Source organism: Staurois parvus, unplaced genomic scaffold (assembly GCF_062004578.1).
Source record: "Staurois parvus isolate SC_StPar_1 unplaced genomic scaffold, SC_StPar_1.0 ptg000248l, whole genome shotgun sequence".
NCBI lineage: Eukaryota > Metazoa > Chordata > Amphibia > Anura > Ranidae > Staurois > Staurois parvus.
In genome coordinates this window covers 728,136-753,546 of record NW_028318044.1, presented here as the reverse complement: position 1 = coordinate 753,546, position 25,411 = coordinate 728,136, and the positions used below count along the sequence as shown (strand labels likewise).

General features: G+C 45.1%; 1 protein-coding gene across 2 annotated transcripts in view; it reads left to right on the top strand.

The window, feature by feature from the left end:
• Nucleotides 1-25,411, top strand: part of PLCB1 (phospholipase C beta 1) — an 815,168-nt gene that overhangs the window by 63,466 nt on the left and 726,291 nt on the right. The window lies entirely within an intron of this gene.

Sequence of the window (25,411 nt, the reverse complement as noted above, 5' to 3'; positions counted from 1 at the left end):
GTCAGTAGGGGGCCCCATGAGATGCCCCTGATACCTTTTTCATAGACTTTTATGAGTTTGCGCAAGGACACAGGGGCCCCATGATCCCCTATTGCCCGGGGGCCCCATGAGTTGTCAGTCTGCCCCTGGTGGGATCAAAGATATGGGCAGCAGCAGGAGTGACAAGATATGGACTTTAGGGAGCATAATAATCTGGCAAACAGGAAGTGCAGAGATATGGCTTAAATGGGAAGTTCATGAGAGGAGCAGAGAGTTCAAGACAAACAAGGTTCAAGGCAGGATCATTCAAGGAATTGTCCAGAGAGCTGTCCAGCATTTCATGTGGCTCAGCAAGAAGAGTTTCTAGACACGACAGAGGTCCCAGGTTCAGATCTAGACCCTGACAACCTCAAAGCTAAACCCCAGGCATTAATCTCACCTTTGACCCACCTTGCTACCCTTTAACTGAATGCTTAGTTGGTTTGAAAACAAAATCAGAAGCTTGAAGCCCCATTTATTTACCTAAGTGAATCACATGATGCAGCAAATCCCAAGTCTTCTACATCCTTCACTGCAGCTGAAGAGAGTCCTTCAGGTGTCCAAGTCACTGCTGTGATGTCCTTTGGTTGTCCAACCTGCTGGTCCTCTCCAGGGGCGGACTGACAACTCATGGGGCCCCTGGGAAATAGGGGATCATGGGGCCCCTGTGTCCTTGCCCAAATTCAAAAAAGCCTATGAAAAAGGTACCAGGGGAATCTCATGGGGCCCCCTACTGACCCCGAGCCCTCAGGCAGTGCCCGAGTTTCCAAATGGTCAGTCCGCCCCTGGTCTTCTCTCAGCTCCAGCATATAGGATATGATGTGGTGACATCACAAAGAGGTGACCAATTAGTGTTGGCGCAGACTGCAGTGCTGTATCGACTGGTAGACATACCTGGAAGTTGACTCAGCAAAGGGGCATGTACAATGAAATTAGGGGTATGGCATATGGCTGAAATTTATGGTATATGGCTATAGGTGAATGAAAGAGGGGGTAAGCTGTGGACATTTCCTATGGTCCTCTCACAGCTCCAGAAAACTGTATAACGTGGTGAAGTCCCAAAGAGGCGACCAGCTGGCGTTGGCACAGACTGCAGTGCTGTATCAGGTGGTTGACATACCTGGAAGCTGACTCGGCAAAGGGGCATGTACAGTAAAATTAGAGGTATGGCAATGGGTGAAATTTATGGTATATGGCTGTAGGTGAATGAAAGAGGGGGTAAGCTGTGGATATTTCCTATGATCCTCTCACAGCTTCAGAAAACTGTATAACGTGGTGACGTCACGTAGAGGTGACCAGTTGGTGTTGGCACCGACTGCAGTGCTGTATCGAGTGGTTGACATACCTGGAAGCTGAGCCAGCAAAGGGGCTTGTATGGTGGAGTTAGGAATATGGCGTATAGCTAAAGGTGAATGGAAGAAGGGCCATGCTTTGCCTGGACAAGGGCATTAAATGTCTTGAATTGTTATTGTAAAATAATGAGAGGTATGCTCTAGGAACGGCATTGTATATTTACCGTATGCAATTTGTACAGCAATACCAGTGTGCTTTGTAAGGGAAGGTAAGTTTTGACTATGCAACAGTGTTGAAAAATACAACTTAAATTATCAACATTTCCGGCAATTTCTTCAAGTAGCAGTTATCTGAACGGAAAATCTAAATGGCCGTTATTTTAGTTTTTTTTTTTTTTTTTACTTTCTGGTCTTTTACCGTATTTTCTTCCTACTTTGGTTTCCATGGAAACTGTTCAACAGCTTCATCCCAATTCACTGCCATACCTATTAGAGCAACTACCTACATTGTGCTGTGGAGGATGTAAGCAGCTCTAGAAGGAAGCATGGTAATTCTTCTGCAGTGCTGTCTCCTTTCTTTACAACTCTTTGTATTTCTTCCCCAGACATATAATTAATGACAGTTCAAAATAGTTGAAAAACAATTTTTTTACCTGAATTCTAAATATAGAATCACACTGGAGGATTTCACTACCGAGTCTTGATGTCTGGTGTTTTTTTGTATGTATCTGATGTCAGAAACTTGAAGGGAACAAATCCAAGACCACAGGGTTGAAAAGGTGACGGTATAAATAGGCTTTTGTAAAGTGATCCTGATCAGATGTTGGAAGTCTCAAAGTGAACCTGTCAGGATAGGACCCCAACTGCCATTGCTTACTTGTTTTTAAAGGTGCAGGCTGTAAAGATTTTATCTTTAACTTCCCTTCACTCCTTGGTGTAGTCGTTGACCTGGAAAAAGCATGTGCATACCAGGTGGTCTGATACTTCTTGTGTGCATGGTTATTTCAAATGAATGGCTCGCTGGTTGCGAGGGAAGGATCAGGTTGACAGTCATGCAACATGCTCTTTCAAATACAGATCAGTAATAGTAATTCCTATTGTTGTATCCTTGTTGACTTTAGAGAGGAACTTCAGTTACTCCATGTCCCCCCCTTATCTTTTTTTCTATGTTAGCCACAGGAACATACTCACATGCCCAGTAAATTCAACTGTGTTCTACAGGCATCTATTGGCCCTGTAAATCAATGTACGGTATCCGCTCAAGATACTATGTTACAAAATCCCACAATGCATGTAAACACTTACACCCAAAAAAAGTGTATAATCTAATTATTATTATTATTATACAGTATTTATAAAGCGTCAATAGTTCGCTCAGCGCTGCACATTACAAAGGGGGACAGAACCAGGGGTGGACTGACCATTTGGAAACTGGGGCACTGCCCGAGGGCTCGGGGTCAGTAGGGGGCCCCATGAGATGCCCCTGGTACCTTTTTCATAGGCTTTTTTGAGTTTGGGCAAGGACACAGGGGCCCCATGATCCCTTATTGCCCGGGGGCCCCATGAGTTGTCAGTCCACCCCTGGACAGAACATGTGACAGTACAATAACAATACAATGCAAAACATGAGGGGATTGAGGGCCCTGCTCCTTGGAGCTTACAATCTAGGAGGGAGGGGATGGTGGCACAGGAGGAGAAAGCTGTGGGGGATGGAGTGGTAGGAAGAGTGGAGGAGGTCGGCAAGTTAGCAGGGGGTGGGGTAGGCTTCCCTGAAGAGGTGGGTTTTCAGGGTGCACCTAAAGGAGAGGAGAGTAGGTGATAATCTGATGGGTTGGGGCAGGGAGTTCCAGAGGATGGGTGACACCCTGGAGAAGTCCTGGAGGCGGGCATGGGAGGAGGAGACCAGGGAACTAGAGAGAAGGAGGTCTTGTGAGGAGCGGAGTGTGCGTGCTGGGCGGTACTTGGATATTAGGTCAGTGATGTAGTTCGAGGCAGTATGGTGGACGGCTTTGTACGTCAGTGTTAGGATTTTGAATTTGATCCGTTGCGCAATCGGAAGCCAGTGGAGGGATTGGCAGAGGGGGGTGGCGGAAACGGAGCGGCTGGAAAGGTGAATGAGTCTGGCAGCCGTATTCAGGATCGACAGAAGTGGGGATAGCCAGCGGCGAGGCAGGTCATGGACGTTTTCTTTGAACTTATGTATGATTTTTATTTTTGAGTGACTTTATTTACTTTGAAGGACTTTTTTCATTTATCAGGATTTGGATATTTTACATTGGTTATTATATTGATTTAGTGTGGTTATAAGCATATCAACTCATTATATTATCTATTGGCCCTGGTCCAGTGCCACCATCTTCTTTTCTGACATCATTGGAAGTTGATAAAAACCAAAATTAAACACCACTAATTGGACTACAGTGGATGGCTGTCCATTGTACTCTAATTAGTGATGTTTAATTTTGTTTTTTATTATTATAATGTCACCGTAAACTCCAAACAGGTAAGAGGTTTATAGGCCTGTATAGTGGTTGTAATTTTGGGAATTCAAATAAGAATAGTAGAGAACGTGATCTGAGTGTAGTAAGTAGTGCACATTTATTGTAAGAAGTACAAATTGGGAACTCGCATGTAAACAGTAAAAACTGGCTTATCAAATTTAGGATTATGGTGGTGTGGCTCTCAGCACAGTATGGAGCCAGATTCCAGCAAGGTGTACAGGGCTGTCATCCGCATTTACCTATGAGGCCGAGAGGACACCAGAGGGGACAGACTATATGCAGTATATAACATAATGGCAAACAAGTTATTGCATGTAAGAAAATCCAGATCTGAAGCTCCATAGCGCACACAGAGAAGCTTCCCATCCAAAAATCCTCGGTCTGCAGCTGAGAGGCCACCTGAGAGGCTGTTGGCTTAACAAAGAGGCCGAGTGGCCTCAAGTTGCTTTGTGATATTCCCAAAACTGTGATGTAACATCTGGCCCACCATGCACTCCACAGAGCCCTCCAGCTATTTCCTTCTTCCTGGTTCTTGGCTGGCCGATGGACTACATACTGCAGACTGAGAATTTTTGGATGGGAAAGCATTCTCCACATGTGGTATGGAGCTACAGACCTAAACTTCTTTACAGGTACTGATTCTTCCACATTCATGTGTGCTGCCTACTGTGTGAATGTTTGCCATTACTTTGTATACTGGCCAAGAGGACACCTTGCTTCCTGTACTGGAATCTGCCCTCCTGCGGAGATCCACACCACCATGTGCCTTCATTTTACGATAAGCCAAATTTTTGTGTTTATGTCTGATTTGCCAATTTGTTTTTCTTAAAATAAATGTGCGCTGCACTCAGATTGCACCCTCTGCGATTCTTATTTGTACTCCTAGAGATTCTTCCTCTCCTGGAGGTTTGAGACCAGCAATAATCCACTCTGGAAATTCCATTAGGACTTAATGAACCTTTTGTTGAACTCTATATACATACAGTACATTAGTCCACTCTCTACTTGTCCCCTATCTATTTGTAATATTGGGAGCTGGCTGTTTCTTCCAGGTTCTTGTATGTGCCACAGCACATCATCAGGGGGCTAGCTGCAGTAGCCAGGAAAAGACAGCCAGCTCCCTGATGACTTGCTGCATCTCATGCACTGTAAAGTACAAGGCCTCCTAGGATGGGTGGCTTGAGCATCCCAAGAGGATGTGGGCAATTGAGTACGTCATTTTGGCCTAGGCAAAAATCCAGAAAGTGCAGGAAGGGTTCTCCTTCCTTTAAAAAAATTAAAATATGACATGGTTGATTGTGAGAGAGGAAGTGGATAGGAATGAAATGGCAGTAAGTGGGTGAGGAAGGTGAAGTTCTGCTTTGAGTTCCTGATAGTTGTCAGGAATGGACTTGCCAAGAATGGTGGGACTCACCTGCCTTGTGGGCTGCAGTACCAGGGCTGGCCAGCAGGTGCTCTCAGCAATCAGAGACTCACCCCTGCAATCAGCCAAACACCTGAAGCTGATTGCAGGGGTTGTATTTAAGGAATGGCCAGACTCACAGTCAGGGCCTTGGTGTGTGTTTTTCCATGGGCCCCTGTACCTTGTATCCTGTATTCCTGTTCCTGTCTGACTTGTTGCCGACCCTGCCTGATCCTGACCTCTACTGACTTCTCCTGCTTGATCCCTGGCTTGTGACCCTGACCATTCTCTGCCCGACCCTCTGTACCGCGCTGCCCGTGAGTTACTGAACCCAGCTTGTGACCCCGACCACTCTCCCGCCTGTTCCTGGTACTCCGTTTGCCCGTTTGCTACTGACCCGGCCTACAATACAAAGAATACATACAATACTCTTTGTATTGTATGTATTGTTATCGGTGGGTGGTTTGGTTTGTTTGCACTGTGTTTATGTTTAGTTTTGCGTTGTTTTTTGTATTGTTAGTCTTAATAAATTATATTGTTTATACCATATCTGAAGCCTGCGTTTCCCTGTGTCAGTCCACACACCTCTGGTCATACCTGGAGCCCTGACAATAGTGTTGAAAGCTTGACCCAACCCTACAAGATCCTTTTGGCCCTTCATAATATTGGCCTATATTACTGGGCAATAGGAACCTGTGGGTGGTGAGAAAGGTGGGCTAGGCTTAGCCACTATTAGGACTATTACGACGGACCAGGATTTTGGGTTCAACCAATATTGGACTAGTCATGTAAAGGTATGGGCAAATAGAGCATTAGAGGAGTCTGGTTAAAGGTGAATATCAGTGTGTGGTGGGGAAGAGCTTTCAAGTGCATGGGCAACGTGGCAAATTAAAATAACGTGGTGACGTACTTCCGGCGTGACGCCATCTTGGAACACCTTATTCTTGTGCTTTACACCCAGCACATGGGGATATCTACAATGGAATGTGAGTTTACATCTTGGCTTAATGTTACCCATTAATAAAGCGGTTTTACACTATGGAGAATGTGTTCTTCTCTTGTTCTATGGGCAATTGAGCAACTATCTATATGAGAGTACCAATCCATCTACAAACCAACCGGTCCAGAGGGATTTATCGCAGTGGTGAAAGTTGATTCCAGGGAGTTTGTTCCAGTTACCGGGCCATAAGGAGTGCTTTTTGCAGAGGGGGTCCAGAGGTGATCCAAAAGTGCATTGTGGTCCTTTGGGGTCATGAAGTGGAGGTCAGAGGCAATTGCAGCCATTTGTGGATCACATTCAGGGTGTGCTGTGTACCCACATTATACACCTTGCATGACCGGGAAGAATGAAGCACTGAATATATATGCATTCACGGATATTGGACTGATTGCACCAGTGGTTCCATATTATGTTATATTGGTTATTTGGTTTTACACTGAGTGTGTGAGTTTGATCCCTCTGTAGGGGTTCACCTTATTTTGTATTGTGTCCCATATTGGGTACCAGCGGTCACATTATATGCATTCCTATGAGGATTGGGGTCACCATTTTATATTTAGGTCACTTTATTTGTTCCTTCATCAGGACCTTGTATTTTTTTTTTGTTTTTATAGCACCTTGTGGTCACATATTATTATTATTATATATTGTTTTAAGCGCTACATCAATTTTATTTTATTTTAAAGTGGCATATTCACTTTAAAATCAATCTATAATCAATTACATATAATCCTTTTTTTAATATACTTTTCGTTTTACCCCCTGCACACCGGCTGAAATTTCATATTACATGAGGACATGTAAATTCAAGAAAAGAAGAGTGATGCAAAAGCAGCGTTCAGTTCCTTTTGATTTCATCGTGTGAAATTATTTTTTCATATCTAAAAACATTACAAATGTGTACAGTTCTGCCAGCACTTGAAGAACCTTTTCTTTTGACTGTAGTTCCCATCTTATTGGCATAAGGGTGCAAAGAGTAAAACGCAGGTCTTTGTGTTAGAAACAATTGGAATATAAAAATGATGCTGCTTTTTGTTTCAAAGTTTGTAATACATTCCTCTCAATTATACTGGACACTTTCTGGCCCACACTTTACTGCTTCGGGAAAATTTCCACGCAACGCAAGATGATGTCTGATGTGTATTTCAGATAGCCTTACTTGAAAATGTTATAATACAACATGCCTGGAACTTCTAGCCAAAATGTAATACCTAGCAGCATACGGTCTTGTGATTAATCCAGGATATAATACCCAGTGGCATATGGTTGAAAACCATCCAAAAATATCTCATCCTTTAGTGTATGGTTAAACAAATCAATTTAAAACAGCAATCTATGAGGATCGAGTAATTAATAACCCGAGAAAAAATAATTTTTCATAAATGGCCTCCCATGAAGACCATGGAAATCTGGTATGGTCATTATTATCATTTGTTCTTTCATGTTTCAACTCCTTTGAAACGGATCTTAAAGTGCAATGCCAACCAAAGCCTTTCTTTAGTTTTGCATCCAAAAGGATTGCTGGGATTTCAGTGTTTATCCGTTTAGGGCAGTGAAAAAAAAAAAAAAATTCAATGAGCACACTGGCTATGGTGAAGCCGATGACAATACAATGGGGCCACCCTCCCATGGGTACTGACAAAATCATCCAAAGCACACATCAAACAGAAGGAGCATCAGTCCAAATGGTAAAGGAGTCCAAATCACTTCAATAGTTCACAGATAAAAAACAATCCAATGCTTTTTGGGGTCCAGAAGAACCCCCCCCCCCCCCCCTTTTCATCAGGGTCCAAGATATATTCCAGAACTTGAGTGGACTCAAGAAACAGCTTTCTTAATATGTATGGGAAAGGCGTTAATGCAGGGGTGTCAAACTCAATTTTATTGCAGGCCTCATCAGCATTATGGTTGCCCTCAAAGGGTCGGTTGTATCCATAAGACTAGATGTCCAGAGTACCCATACCCCCCTTACATCAGATGTCAAGAGCTCCCCCCACCACCAGAAGTCAAGAGTCCCCCACCCTCTTTTACATCACAGTGCACCTCCCTTACCTTGTGCTGCTGCTGGGATGAAGCTGGGGTCAGGAAGCGTAGTATCTATAAGAGGACCAGAGGCGGGATGGAGTCAGCTGCAGGAGTCTGTTGGAGGTCTTGAGACCAGGGGAGGGGGTGCTGTGGCTGCACAGAGGGGTACAGGATCTGTAGAAGGAATTCTGTCCTCTCTGCTGCTGAGACAAGGTGGGAGCGGAGACAAGGGGGTGGCCGCCGCTGCGGGAGAGGTGTGAGGGCCACATGAAATGGCCTGGTGGCACAGGTTTGACCCGCAAGCCTTATGTTTGATACATGTGCCCTACACCCTCCCCACCACCCTGGTCCCTACTGTACTTACCTCTGTGGGTGATTCAGTTTCATCGTCCACGTGAACCAGTGCAGTGGTTCTGGAGTTTAAAAAATGCACTGTTCTTCCTCATCTCTCATTAGGGATGGATTTTGCCCACGGGCCTTGTGTTTGACATGTGAGTTAATGAATCAGGGGAATCAGTAACCAGTGGTGTTAATACTACTGCCAGTAACGCTGGCACCCCTGTTTACTGATTCCCTTGATTCATTGACACTTTTTTTAATGCTGATTAACATAAGAAAGCTGTTTCTTGAGCCCGTTTATGTTCTTGATTATATGTCAGGCCCTGATGAAGGGGCAGGGGATGTTTTTGGCCCCTGAAATGCATTGGGCATTTTTTATCTTTAAACCAATTTTTTATCTTTAAACCATTAAAGTAATTTGGACACTTTTACCATTTGGTCTGGCAAGTCTTCTGTTTAATATATTTTTTTTTTCAGTTTTGGGAAGACTGGGGATGGATTAGATATTTAGTGCTGGCCGTGTCTCCATTGTGGAGATTTCTCCACTCTTCCTGTCTTGGTGCCACAACAAGAAGCAAGAGGGAATCTCAACAAAATGAGAGAGATTCCACTTCTGACAACCTTTGACAATGGCAAGGGTGCCATTGAGAGATTTTGCCTACTCTTATTCTGATGTCAATGAGAACATTTTAGATACTAGATTCTCTTGTCACTTGGGTAACATAGTCCAAGAGACCTGTATAGGTTAAAGAAAGACTTTCACCCCTACACCCACCTGCATGACCCATTGGTACTTATCTTTCCTGCATTACCATTGCTCTTCATTTGCCATCATAGTTGGCACCAAAATAACTGGTGTTAGAGCCATGGTGGACCTCAACCCATCATGGTCCATCATGAAACAGTGCTCATGCCTAACAATTTGCTGCTATACCCCAGCACTGTCACAGAAAGGTAGGGCAGTAGTGGCAGGGGAGCCCTGTAGAGGTTAGGATCAGTAGGTTTGGGGGGGCCTTTTGATAGACACTAAATGGGCAAAGGGACACAGTATGTTGGAGAAGAAACGTAGCTTGGCATGTAATAAAAGTTGTACAAATAGACAGGAAAATTTACCATTCATATTATTCCATAAATATGTATCACTAATAAATGCAACAAGGCAATTGTTTTAAAAAATAAATTCTCAGCCTGGATACCCTCTTTTTATGGTGTTCCAGATATATTTTTACAAGAAACACCTTCCATACGACTAGCCTACTTTTAGTCTCTTTGATGTGTGGTCTGAATATTTCATCCTAAGCCCAACACAAAATGCCAACCATTAATATTTATAAAGCCCCTATAGGGCCATGCTAACTCATTCTAGAACTGACCTAGAAATTTGAAATCTGCTGCGGCATGTCTCTGGAAAGCGGCACTTGCATTGTATCGGGGGGGGCTTCAGAGACAACACCGCGAATGCGGGAATGAGGATGACGAGACATGCTGTTACTCATTTGCAATTACATGAGAAACATCACCTTCTCTGGCCTTAATCACTGGCCAACATTTACATATGAACCCATTTCACCTCTGCATCCGCTAATTATACACATGTGAACATTCCTAGTATCTTTTGCCATTGCACAAAGTTACAGTTAGCCAAATTTATCAAAGTAAACAAAAGAACCACTTTTACCACCTATGGTGACCAGATTCTATGATGGAATAATGAAGGGGGAAAAGCTGATTGGATGCTGAGAGCAACAGTGATGGTCTTTTTACACTTACAGTCCCTGACACCCAGTATTCTGTATTAGTAAAACTGTTATTAGTAATAAAATGGAGCTAATATATGAAAAGTGTTCTAACAGAAAACAGTGTGATAGCAATACCTGCCATTTATTTTAAATGTTCCTTTCTATAGGGCTTTTTTGGAGACAGAAAGCACTTAGACAGCCTTTCTCAACCTTTTTAACATGGAGGAACCCCAAAATATCTTTCCAGGCTCAGGGAACCCTACATATAATCACTTTATCTACTTCTCAGAGCCATTAGCATATAGGTCACTGATAAGAACTACTGTCATAGGAGCTGCTACGTTTAATGGGTTTAAGGGTATTTGTCCTACAGTAGAGTAGAGGCAGCCACACAGCAACAGTCCATTCATTTTGGCTCAGAAATCAGTCTAGGAGGATATACATTCACCGGGCACTTTTTTAGGTACACCTTGCTAGTGCCAAGAAAATATCCCCCACACCATGACACCACCACCACCAGCCTGAACCGTTGATACAAGGCAGGATGGATCCACCACACCATGACACCACCACCGCCAGCCTGAACCGTTGATACAAGGCAGGATGGATCCATGCTTTCTGAATACCCTACCATCTGAATGTCACAGCAATATGCCTGCCCATTCTCCTCTGGCCTCTGACATCAAGAAGGCATTTCCGTCCACACAATTGCCGCTCACTGGATATTTTCTCTTTTTCAGACCATTCTCTGCAAAACCCTAGAGATGGTTGTGCGTGAAAATCCAAGTAGATTATGAGTTTTTTAAATACTCAGACCAGCCTATCTGACACCAACAACCATGCCACGTTCAAAGACACTTAAATCCCCTTTCTTCCTCATTCTGATGCTTGGTTTGAACTCCAGCAAGTCTTCTTCACCATGTCCACATGCCTAAATGCATTGAGTTGCTGCCATGTGATTGGCTGATTAGTAATTTGTGTTACCAACCAATTGAACAGGTGTACCTAATAAAGTTGCCAATGAGTGTATATTTAAACATTTATTGCTGAATGAACTTGGGGAGGGCACAGGGTGGTATGGGATACTCCAAACATCACGCACAACTTGTAATGGATGCTGATCTTAGAGGACACTAGCACTAGTCTATTTTCACTCCCAGCTGCAGCCCAGGAGAATATTAGAACTTTAAAGAACAAGAAGTAGACTGGATCAGTCTAGAACTTCTGAAGGTGACGAACACAGAATAAAGAGAGAAAGCACCCTTAGCATACTGGAACAGTCTATTGTATACACAGCTGGGGATTATAGATAAAACTGAAGCTCAGGAGATGAGGCTCTGCTCATGAATCCCAGTAGATTCCAGACCATAGGCTTGTTCCAGGAGGAGATGAGTAGCCCTGCAGCCTGTTCAAGAAAACCTCTGGGCCTAGCTGCCCCCTAAAGCACACAATCCCCATTTTGTCTCCTCCAGGGGAAAAACCACACTGCTCCACTTTCTTCAGGAGAAAAACCACACTGTTCCCCTTCCTCCAGGAGAAGAACCACACTGTTCCCCTTCCTCCAGGAGAAGAACCACACTGTTCCCCTTCCTCCAGGAGAAGAACCACACTGTTCCTCTTCCTCCAGGAGAAGAACCACACTGTTCCCCTTCCTCCAGGAGAAGAACCACACTGTTCCCCTTCCTCCAGGAGAAGAACCACACTGTTCCCCTTCCTCCAGGAGAAGAACCACACTGTACCCCTTCCTGTTCCCCTTCCTCCAGGAGAAGAACCACACCGGTCCCCTTACTCCAAGGGCAGAACAAGTCTGAACAGGTTCCAGCCTACTTACCCCCTTCTCTGAACATCTACTAGTTTAGTAAATATCCAGATTTGCATTTCCCTCCTTAAACTCTGGAAATTTATCAACAGAGACAGGGGAAAATAATCAGTTTCACCACCTGGGAAACCATGAACAGGCCAAGAACTCAACTGTAGCTCCACGGATTACAAAGTAGCCAAAAATAACTACATTTGCCTAGCATCTCAACTAGGAGAGTGCTACAGAATTTTTCTTACATTTGTGGTCAATGGAAATAATCCACCTTTAGAGATAGCTAAAAAAAAGTCATTGGTGTCAGTGCTTACTTATCTGAGAGTCAGACATTGCTCATTGCTCAGGGAAGCCCCTAGCAACCTCTGGGGGAACCCAAGGGTTCCATGGATCCCAGGTTGAGAAAAACTGACCTAACAGATGAGACATCCATGTAGGACACACTCAGTTGAGCCAGTTAACCTACCAGAATGGTTTTGGAGTATGGAAAGAAAAGAAAAGGAAATGGGAAAGCAGGCAAATACCATGCAGACAGCGTCCTTGCTGGGATTCCAACAAAGGACCTTTGTGAACCCCAGTGCTTCAAGGAAGTTCTAACCTACACAGTGTGATGCCAATCTTCTTCTTTGGTTCTCTTTTTCAAACCTGAATTTCACAAATGGCATCGTCATGAGTCTATATGACCCATAGTCAAAAATGAATTTTCTTTTGGCCATTGGCTTTGTAAAATTTAGGTTTTATAATGATGGGTGCCCTGTGTAGATGCTGCTGGGTTGGGAAATTGCACTTCTGGAGGTGTTCTATACACCATCGGTGTGCAGAACAATTTCAGTTTGTCATATTGCATTGAATTTTTTGCCTGTTTTAGAAATTGACAGAGGCTACAAATAGAAATGGAAAGGCAATTTTTAATAATGTTAAATTACAATATGGACTGTGTGGCAAATGTACAAAGCTATATATATATATATATATATAAATAATAATTATTATTATTATTTTTTTTTTAGCAAAAGTGGAATTCCCCTGTAAACTTACAAAATAGTTTATTGGCTTTATGTATTATGTGCAGGATTAAAAGTATCACTTTTATAGAATATAACATACAGTATATGTTGTTATGTCACAGGATATAAAAAAAGCTGTTAAACCGTAGGAAATCGAAATGATCCGATGGAGAGCGAGACATGCCAGATGGCTTCTAATTGGATGGTTGTGGCATTCATCCAATCAGGAGCCAGCTGTCTTTTTGGTTTTGCACTAAGAATTGGCCTTCCTGCAGCTGTCAGATGTTCTTGCAAATGCTGGTAAGGAGATCTCTGCCATACACCTCTTTTATCGAAATCTCTTTAACATGAACTACATGCGTTGGTCCACAGCAACCAATCAGATTCATATTTTCATTCTCCATTTCTCATTCTCCCGAACCAGTGTGAGTGCGTCATTCTGCAGCGCAGGTTCTTTTTAGGAAAAACTTCACTATCAACTCTTTACATTTTGGTAATTCTGGTTTCATATCAGAAAAACAAATTTAAAAATACTTCTGTTTAAAGTTAGTCATGCGCATATGTTTTTAAAATTAGAAGCCATGTAGTCATAGTTCATTCTCTGTATATAGTATTGCCTCCCTCCTCCACTGCTAAGCTCCAGTGATCTTCCCCATGCAGCCTGCCTACTGCCTTTAATTTAAAATCTTCCTATCTGGCCAAAGTGCTCCAAATTCCATTCATTTCAATGTGGCCATTCAGGAAGCCTGAGAGCCACATGGAGGTAGGAAGGAGCTTGTCAGCCTTTTATTTAAAATATTCCTGCCTGGTTGTAATAAGGGGTAACTCCTTTTGGGTTTGTCCTGTTTACTTGGTGTGGTGGTCCATTACTTGGCCTATATATAGAGGGGGATGTATAAGCCAACGGTCTGGGGGTTCCGAAAAAAAAAGGGAGTAGGGTGTAGAAGAATGAGCATCCACCTTCAGAGAGGAATGTGCATGGTAGAGCCTGGGTTTACTAGTGGCTCAAGATGAAGAGCATTGGAAGAGTCCTTACCATGGGACATTTGTGCAAGTGTTGACCACATGTATTTATTATTATTATGATTATACAGGATTTATATAGCGCCAACAGTTCCAATATAACGGGAGACAATACAGCAACAATACAGTTCAATACAAGAGGGATAGGAGGGCCCTGATCCTTGGAGCTTACAATCTAGGAGGGAGGGACTAGTGGTACCAAAGGTAACTGTGGGGGATGGACTGGTAGGAAGAGTAGAAGATTCCATTATTAGCTGAGGGCAGGATAGGCTTCCCTGAAGAGAGAGGTTTTCAGAGATCGCCTAAAAGTGAGCAGAGTAGGCGATAGTCTGATAAATTGGGGTAGAGAGTTCAAGAGGATGGGGGAAGCTCTGGAGAAGTCCTGGAGATGAGCATGGGAGGAGGAGATGAGGGAGCTAGAGAGCAGGAAGTCGTGCAAGGAGCGGAGAGGACGGTTCGGGTGATATTTGGAGACAAGATTGGTGATGTAATTTGGAGCAGAGTTATAAATGGCTTTATATGTGATTGTTAATGTTTTGAATTTTATCTGTTGGGCAATGGGAAGCCAGTGGAGGGATTGGCAGAGAGGGGTGGAGGACTCTGAATGGAGGTCAGTGGAGGGCTTGGCAGAGAGGGGTGAAGGACACTGAGTGGTAGCCAGTGGAGTGATTGGCAGAGAGGGGTGAAGGACACTGAGTGGAGGTCAGTGGAGGGATTGTCAGAGAGGGGTGGAGGACACTGAATGGAGGTCAGTGGAGGGATTGTCAGAGAGGGGTGAAGGACACTGAGTGGAGGCCAGTGGAGTGATTGGCAGAGAGGGGTGGAGGACACTGAGTGGAGGTCAGTGGAGGGATTGGCAGAGAGGGGTGGAGGACACTGAGTGGAGGCCAGTGGAGGGATTGGCAGAGAGGGGTGGAGGACACTGAGTGGAGGCCAGTGGAGGGATTGGCAGAGAGGGGTGAAGGACACTGAGTGGACCCAGTGAAGTGATTGGCAGAGAGGGGTGAAGGACACTGAGTGGAGGTCAGTGGAGGGATTGGCAGAGAGGGGTGGAGGACTCTGAATGGAGGTCAGTGGAGGGCTTGGCAGAGAGGGGTGAAGGACACTGAGTGGTAGCCAGTGGAGTGATTGGCAGAGAGGGGTGAAGGACACTGAGTGGAGGTCAGTGGAGGGATTGTCAGAGAGAGGTGGAGGACACTGAATGGAGGTCAGTGGAGGGATTGTCAGAGAGGGGTGAAGGACACTGAGTGGAGGCCAGTGGAGTGATTGGCAGAGAGGGGTGGAGGACACTGAGTGGAGGTCAGTGGAGGGATTGGCAGAGAGGGGTGGAGGACACTGAGTGGAGGCCAGTGGAGGGATTGGCAGAGAGGGGTGGAGGACACTGAGTGGAGGCCAGTGGAGGGATTGGCAGAGAGGGGTGAAGGACACTGAGTGGACCCAGTGAAGTGATTGGCAGAGAGGGGTGAAGGACACTGAGTGGAGGTCAGTGGAGGGATTGGCAGAGAGGGGTGGAGGACACTGAGTGGAGGCCAGTGGAGGGATTGGCAGAGAGGGGTGGAGGACACTGAGTGGAGGCCAGTGGAGGGATTGGCAGAGAGGGGTGGAGGACACTGAGTGGAGGCCAGTGGAGGGATTGGCAGAGAGGGGTGGAGGACACTGAGTGGAGGCCAGTGGAGGGATTGGCAGAGAGGGGTGGCAGATACGGAACGGTTAGTAAGGTGGATGAGTCTGGCAGCAGCATTCATGATAGACTGAACAGGGGATAGCCTGCGATGAGGTAGGCCAATGAGGAGGGAGTTACAATAGTCAAGGCACTCTTGCCATATAACTTAGAATTTCTGTCACCATAGTTTTGGAGAAGAGTTCCGACATATAATGGAACCGTTTCCCCCAAGTTTTGTTTGGTTACAGTAACAGAAGTTGCTCATTGTCCAAGGAATCCCTAGCAGCCTCTGGATGAACCCTAGGCTTCCACAGAACCCAGATTGAGAAAGGCTGACCCAGTGTCTACAGCTGAAGTTAGTAATGGTTGCATGGTATGGGTGATGATCAGTAACATACTTAATAGCTGCACATAAAAGCTTCTAGCTCAGTGAAAGTTTATAGGTCAATACATTCAAACTCTATAATAAGAACATCTTCTTGTAGCTCTGCTAGTAACCTTCAACAACTGTTTTACGATGGTACTTCCTACTACTTGCCTGTCGCGTGTCCACCTTCTCCCCTGGGACTTGATGCATGTGGGGCTAAAGAGTAGAAAACATAATACATCATTGCTAATGTCCTTTGCAGACATATAGATGGATAATTAATGTGTCCATTAAAATAAATCACCCTTCTCATACTGAAACCTCCCCATATCAATTGTATTTATTTTCTTGGTGTTCCATTGAATGGACCAGAATCTTCACAATATACTTAGAAGGCAGAATGTCTCTCCAGATGGCATTTGTGATAATGGTAGATTTTTGGGGGGAGAGCGGGTACTTGGTTTTGGCCACAGCAAACTGAGCCTGAAGTTCTGCCTCCTTCCTTCGCCCCTGCAGTCTTATGGGACGGAGAAGACTGCCGGACCTTCCGGGAGGCGCAGCATGACTCGCACATGTGCAGTGGGCACCTGGCTATGAAGCCGCGAGCTCTCACATCCAGGTGCCCACAGTTGAGATGCCGGTGCCAGTGGGAGAAGAGGGAGAGAAGGGAAGGTGTGGGTGGCTCATCACTGGACTCCGGGTCAGGTAAGTTTGTGTTTATTAACCCCCGTGGCGGTATTCCCGAGTGTAGCTCGGGGTAAAGTTTCAGTACCAAAAGCGGTTACCCCCAGCTAGACTCGGGCTTACCATGTGGCGTTGCACAGGGATTCCCTACAGCGCTTACCTTGTCCTTCGCTCCCGCGATGTCCCCCCTGCAGCGTCCCCGGCCATCTCCTCCGGCCGATGCCGGCATCTGGCTTCCGTGTTCCGGTACCTGTGACGTCGGGACGTACGGGCGCCGGAACCGGCGGCAAATTTGAAAATTTAAAAAAAATGACATTTTTTTTTAAATGATTATTTCATAGCAAAACATTCCTGTATCAAAGCATTTCACATACATTTTGTCCCGAGTGCTTTGTCCGGCGCCCTGCCTGCATTTTGACTGTTCTTTCCGCCTGGAAACTGAGAAACGTCCATGGCGTCCAAAAAGCGTCCCTTTAGGTCAAAAGCGGTTTTAGACCGGCTAGAGAACAGCGATAGTAAATCAGAACCACTTGCAGAATTGAATGATAATGATTCGTGGGGGAAATTCCGCATCAGACACTGAAAACGATTCTGCGACTTTGCTCAGTGATGTGCGAACTTGGCGCTGTATTTCACATTTCAGTGTTTTTGGTTTGATTATATTATTGAATTAAATTTATTATTATTATATTATTATTTTTTATGATTATTTATTAAATTATAATTTATGATTTCGTGTTTCAAGTTTTATCATCCCCGGGATGTTTACTAGACTCTTGTTCAGACAGATTTCAGTGAGTTATTCCTAAATTACAGACCTACAATAAAAAAAGTACATATTTCCATGCAAAAAAATGTACCGCTTTCAGCACCAAAAATCTGAAATAATCATACCGCTAGGGAGGTTAAAGGTCAGCAGCTACAGTTTTTGTAGCTGCTGACTTTTAATAAACACAAAAACAACTGGAACTTTGCTGTAATCCTGGTTCCGACAGGCTTCCTCAATCCATACAACTGGCTCAGTGTTGCTGCCTCTCTAAGCAGCCTTGGGCTGCTGTATAATGCTTGACTTCTCACTTGCTAATAGCCCAGCACTGTAAATGAGGGTTTAACCCCCCTTCCCATTTAAAGTGTAACTAAACCAAAATCAGTCTCTATATGTAGTAAAGCATGCTTGGTATACTCACTGTGAAACCTAAGAGGTTAATCCTCTGCATTGTGTAAAAAGGATGTTTGATCCTGTCTTCTCTGATCCTCCCCATCTTCTACTGTCCTCAATCCATCTGCTGACAGAACAGAGCCTTGGGCAAGCTGCACATGCTCAGTTTGGTGTGTTGGCGTTTTATAAATCCTGTATAATAATATTAATAGTAATAACCTGATATCCATCTACCACCCAAAACGCACTCTCCGCTCCTCACAAGACCTCCTTCTTTCCAGTTCCCTGGTCTCCTCCTCCCATGCCCGTCTCCAGGACTTTTCCAGGGCTTCCCCCATCCTCTGGAACTCACTACCCCAATCCATCAGACTGTCACCTTCCCTCCTCACCTTCAGTCGCACCCTGAAAACCCATCTCTTCAGAGAAGCCTATCCCGCCCTCACCTAATTTGCTGATCTCCTCCACTCCTCCCACACAGCTATTTCCTCCTGTACCACTCTCCCCTCCCTCCTAGATTGTAAGCTCCAAGGAGCAGGGCCTGCGAACCCCTCGTGTATTGTATTGTATTGTTACTGTACTGTCTCATGTACTGTCTCCCATTATAATGTACAGCACTGAGCAAACCGTTGGCGCTATATAACTACTGTATAAAAATAATAATAATCACTGAGCGCTAACCTTTTTTCAAATTTTATGCATTACTCATACCTGATGGACTGCTGGGGAAGCTGGCTGCCTGGCTGACTGCTATTCTGCCCTGATATGGTGATGTCGATCTGTGCTGCTCACTGTTCTGCTTGATGGAGAGAAAGCTGTATCTGAAGACCTGAAGTGCAAGGATCTCCCTGCTTCTCCTTTATCCGTTCTGTGAACGATCTAACGACAGGGTCTCTTTAACCCAACCCCTAGAAACCACCCTAACCCGCATTACCTGATTAGGTGCTGAAAGTTTTGGTGTAATCCACTGGGATTCCATTCCGAAGCCGAACATTTCCTGCACCAGGAACTAGAAGCAAAACCAACTGTTTTCTCTTTCCCTAAATCTGGCCTGAACACTTAAGCTGCTTCTAATGTCTTCAAAAGCATTGGGAGCACATTGAATAACTGTTTAAAGCATTAACATTTCCTGACCACTTTTCGCCCTGTAAATTTGCTATTTCGTTTTGCTCGTGTAGAAAGGTCAAGGTGAAGCCCCCCTCCGAACAATAAATGCATTGCAGTGTCTATGAGTCACAATCATTAGCAACATCCATCTATTCTTCTCATGCGGCAGACTTCTGGCTTCCAGATGTACGTGAGCGTTCCGCAAACAAAACATACTTAGCATTGTTACAAATCTGTTTATTATTCTAGACTTCGCTGATAACCATAAAGAATTTTTTTGGCCTACATTTAGATTTAATCAACAAGAGTACTGAAACGAAATTCCTTTATTTGCTTTACCAAAAGAAACTCTTCTGACTTTTTTTTTTTCTTTTTATCTTCCCGTGCTGTATTTTTATTGCACTTTCTTGGCATGGAATTATTTAGCTGCTTTACATTCTTTACATTGTTAATTACACTTTGCAATCAGCAGCAGATTTTTTTTCATACGTAACTGAAATAAAAGTTTTGTTTATAACAGAAAAAAAAAAGGAAAGCGAAGATTGCCAGGGGCACGCACGTTAATATAGTTAGGATTTCCCCCGGGATCAGTTTTGTAGGCGTGCAAAATACCTGCTTTATACACTTCCAATGCTAGTTTTGTGTTGCCTTGCCAATAATATAAATGTAACCACTTAAGCTCCGGTTGATTTTACCCCCTTCATGACCAGGCTATTTTTTGTTATTTAGCACTGCGCTACTTTAACTGGTAATTGCACGCGCACATCACTCCCATACTTAAAAAACCCTCCCTGGATCCCACTGACCTGAACAACCTTAGACCCATCTCCCTGCTGCCATTCTCATCCAAACTCCCTGAGCGCTTAGCCTATACTCGCCTATGCTCCCACCTCACCGACAACAACCTCCTTGATCCCCTACAATCTGGCTTCCGTCCCCTACACTCCACCGAAACTGCCTTACTCAAACTCACCAACAACCTGCTAACCGCCAAAGCCAAAGGCCACTACTCAGTGCTATTACTCCTCGACCTCTCCGTGGCTTTCGACACGGTCGACCACCCCCTCCTCCTCTTTAAAAAACTATACTCTTTTGGCCTCAGAGACTCCGCTCTCTCCTGGCTCTCTTCCTATCTATCACAACGCTCCTTCAGTGTTACCTATAACGCTACCACCTCCCCTTCACTCCCCCTATCTGTTGGGGTCCCCCAAGGTTCTGTTCTCGGGCCCCTTCTCTTCTCCATCTACACCTCCTCCCTTGGTCAACTGATACACTCCCACGGCTTCAACTACCATCTCTATGCCGATGACACTCAAACCTATCTCTCCATCCCTCACCTCACCCCTTCAGTCTCCACCCAAATCACTAGCCTTCTGAACGACATATCAGACTGGATGTCACTCCACTTCCTTAAACTAAACCTTTCCAAAACCGAGCTCCTAGTTTTCCCCCCAGCCCACGCCCCCCCCAACCTCTCCATCACGACCAGCAACGCCACCATCAGTCCCACTCCGCAAGCCAAAGTACTAGGTGTCATTCTAGACTCCAATCTGTCTTTCCAGCCCCAGGTTCAATCGCTGACAAATTCATGCAGGCTCCATCTCCTCAACATCTCCAAAATACGTCCGTTCCCAACTCCAGAAACCACAAAGCAACTCATTCACTCCCTTATCATCTCCCGACTTGACTACTGTAACTCCCTCCTCGCCAGCCTACCCCAACACAGGCTATCCCCACTTCAGTCTTTCCTGAATTCTGCAGGCAGACTCATCCACCTCACCAACCACTCCGTATCCGGCGTCCCCCTCTGCCAATCCCTCCACTGGCTTCCGATTGCTCAAGGCATAAATTTCAAAATATTAACATTGACGTACAAAGCTGTTCATAACACTGCCCCAAACTACATCACCGACCTGATATCCATCTACCACCCAAAACGCACTCGCCGCTCCTCACAAGACCTCCTACTCTCCAGTTCCCTGGTCTCCTCCTCCCACGCCCATCTCCAGGACTTCTCCAGGGCTTCCCCCATCCTCTGGAACTCACTACCCCAATCCATCAGACTGTCACCTACCCTCCTCACCTTTAGGCGTACCCTGAAAACCCATCTCTTCAGAGAAGCTTACCCAGCCCTCACCTAATTGCTGATCTCCTCCACTCCTCCTACCACTCCATCCCCCACAGCTATTTCCTCCTGTACCACTATCCCCTCCCTCCTAGATTGTAAGCTCCAAGGAGCAGGGCCCTCGAACCCCTCGTGTATTGTATTGTTACTGTACTGTCTCGTGTACTGTCTCCCATTGTAATGTACAGCGCTGAGCAAACTATTGGCGCTATATAAATACTGTATAATAATAATAATTGCTGTTTTTTTTGTTTATAACAAAAAAAAAAAAAGGAAAGTAAAGATAGCCAGGGGCACGCACATTAATAAAGTTAGGATTTCCCCCGGGATCAGTTTCATAGGCGTACAAAATACCTGCTTTATACACTTCCAATGCTAGTTTTGTGTTGCCTTGCCAATAATATAAATGTAACCACTTGAGCTCCGGTTGATTTTACCCCCTTCATGACCAGGCCATTTTTTGCTATTTAGCACTGCGCTACTTTAACTGGTAATTGCACAGTCATGCAATGCTGAGCCCAAACTAAATTAATATCATTTTTTCACACAAGTAGAGCTTTCTTTTGGTGGTATTTGATCAACTCTGGTGGTATTTTATCAATCCATCAGACTGTCACCTTCCCTCCTCACCTTCAGGCGCTCCCTGAAAACCCACCTCTTCAGGGAAGCCTACCCCACCCTCACCTAACAGCCACTGCCCTTCCCTCCTCCTACCACTCCATCCCCCACAGCCATTTCCTCCTGTACCTCTAACCCCTCCCTCCTAGATTGTAAGCTCGAAAGAGTAGGGCCCTCTTACCCCTTGTGTGCTGTTTGTTGTTACTGTACTGTTTCATGTATTGCCCCCCCCTCTATTGTACAGCGCTGAGCAAACCCTTTGGCGCTATATAAACTCGATAAAATAAATAAATAAACTCTGGGTTTTTATTTTATGTGATATAAATGAAAAAGACTATATATTTTGAAAAAAAATGTTTTTTTACTTTCTGCTACAAAATATTTCAATTTATAATATATACCAATAAAATAAACACATTTTTTCATAAGTTTTGGCTAAAATGTATTCTTCTACATGTCTTTGATGAAAAAAAAATGTATATTGATTGGTTTGCATCAAAGTTATAGAGCCTACAGTGGCTAAATGGTTAGCACTCCCACCTGGCAGTAGTAGGGTTGTTGGTTTGAATCCCAACCACAGCACCACCTGCCTGGAGTTTGCATGTTCTCCCTGTGCCTGCGTGGGTTTCCTCCAGGTACTCCAGTTCCCTCCCACACTCCAAAGACATGCTGGTAGGTTAATGCTCCTGTCTAAATTGGCCTGTGTATGTATGAATGTGAGTTAGGGACCTTAGCTTGTATGCTCCTTGAGGGTTAGGGACTGATGTGAATGTACTGTGTGTGTGTGTATATATATATATGCAGAAAAGCACAGTGTAAATTGACAGCACTATATAAGTACCTGTAATAAATAATACTGTAATTCCTTTTTTTTAATTCTGCTAATAAGTGACTTATACGGGACTGTGATAGTGCGGTGGACAATTCGACACTAATTGACTCTGGGGGGAACTGACTAACTGCCACTGAAATTACCAGTGACATTAATACAGTGATCAGTGATAAAACTATACGCTGTGGTTGTACTAATGACACTGGTTGGGAAAAAAGGTTAACATCTAGGGTGATCAAGGGGTCAAATGTGTGCCTAACAATGTTTACTATGTGTGCTGCTTTTTACTAACAATCTCTGAGTTTCTCATCCCTGCTTTGCAGGGATCAGAAACAGAGAGATCCTTCACTCTGTACAGAACCCTGTAATGATTGTCAACACAGAGCTCTGGGCTGCGCCGGAAGCAGGCAGCAACGTACAGGTAAGTCGCTTTACCTGTGCAGGCCGCCCGGCTGCAGTACATTGTAAGTGGTTAAATGTAGCAGCCACCCCCAAAAAGGCCTGCTGGTGTGCCCCAGGTTCTTCTCCCAAACAAGTGCAGTGGCAGCCAGACACACAGCAACATTCACTCTTCTGGCTCAATGATTAGTCTAAGGGTCTCTTTTTGATGCTTTATTGAAAGTTGAACTTGGCCAAGGTACAGGGAAGCTGTGGGATACTCCAGGAGCACAATGTAGTAACATGGGGACACTCTTCACTTTGTCAAAGCTTCTTAGTAAGGTCCCTCCAGCAGCAACTAAGGGACTGAGCAACACAGAGACACCATAGGAAATGTCCCAACTCAAGCAAGCTCTGGCACGGATGCACAGGGGATGGCAGTGGAGTGTAGGCAGGTGCATTATGTTTTCTCCAGTGTAGGTGGTGCTCAGCCCGAGTGGTACCACAGCCTGGAGAGGAAGTCAAGGGGAAACATCATTTATCTATGGTTTCCTGGATCAATAGAGCAGCGATCCGGTTGGCTACGCTGCAGCCAAGTGACCCTTGGGCCAGAAGGATCTATTTAAGCGCCCGCCCCCAGATTTTGTCGCACATTTTGTGAGTGGCTAGTGTAGGGAGAGAGTTACCCCACTTGTTAGGGAAAGTAACTAGAGGCAGGGAAAGGTTCCGAATGAGAAGGGACAGGCTAGGGACTTGCTTTCCTGGAAGCAAGCCTCCCCAATATTGACCGGAACAGCTAGGCCATACTACACTCGCTGAAACAGATGCTGTCGGCATCTCTCTTAAGCCTCATCTATAACTGTATTGAACTGTGGGTTATTTCCCTAAGCGGCACTCTCCCACTAGGATGTCTGTAATATTGGCATTTTTTATGCTAAGTATCTTGGGTTTATAAATCCACACTTAGTATAAGTGAGACGGAGATATGAACATGACACAGGTATACGTGTCATGGTAGGTGGCTTTTTCTTTTTTGTTTGTCTGTAATATTGGCATTTTGCTCAATACAAGGATCCTACACTCAGGCCTATACTCACAATGTCCCTGGATACTTGGATGCCTCCTTCCAACATCAGCCAAACATTTCTCTTGTTTCTCCAGATCAGATCCTCAGTGAAATCCCTTATTCAGTTCTAGAATGTTTCAGTAGAACTATCACGTACCTGGTGATGGAGGCCAATGGAGGGAGGGCTTCGCTTGTGGCTAAGTTCCGGACTCCCCTGACAGTGGGACAGTGGGAGTCTGGCCCAAAGTTGCACAGGTCGCCTGTAGGAGTGCTGGTTGGTGGTCCACTCAGCTGATGCACAGAGATAGGTCTGCAGACAGGAGGCGCCTGTGCGTGGTATGCAAGTCCTTCTGGGATTTAGAGATTTACTGGGTAGTCGGTTCAAGCCAAGGTCAGGTACCAGGTGGGAATCAGAGCAGTCGTAGTCAGATGGGATAGCCAAGGTCATTCACAGAGGAGCGAGAGGAAGAGAGTGTCCGTAAGCCAAGCCGAGGTCAGATCAGGGGTAAATCAGAGTAGACAGGTCCAGGAGCAAGCCGAGTTGGTAACAGGTAATCACAAGTCAGAACCACAGGAAACAGGAACAGGGCACGGGGAGCTAGAGATCATCCAGCAACCAGAGGAAGTGATGAGCCTCCTTACAAAGGCCGTCTGGCACCAGACTGAGGCTGATGTGTCCTTCTGCAGCCATGTAGAGTATTGGCAGAAATGCCAGATCTTCCAGAACTCCTTCCGTGGACAGGACCCTGACAAGAACAGGCTCCCCAGCATACCTAGAACCTCGCTGAGCACATGTAGAACTACAGCTGGGCTGCCCAAAAAAGCAGCAGTCCTTCAGGCTAGGAACTCCTCCTGGACAGGGCTGTCTCAGGCTACCATATTATTTATGCACCCTCCAGCCACCTACTGGGCATCCTCTCTCAGGGATTGGCTGGGACCACATAAATATTCAGGCTGTGGGACAGCCTCTTCCAGCGGTGATAAGATCCACACCTGGTGGTCCTGCCTCCATTAGGTGGGGTTCTAAGCATGCACTTATTCAATGCCCAATCCTGGGACTCTATTCATACCAGCAGAAACTAGCCACATACCTATTCATAGCCTCCAAGCAGACTATAGCCAGGGCTTGGAAGAAACCCTCAGTCCCGTTCGTGGAGGCGAAGAGCATTCTGACCTCCATGATGCATGAGAAGATGGCCAGTATCCCCCATGACTCCCACTCCAAATTTCCCCAAGTGTGGGACTCTTGGTGGTCA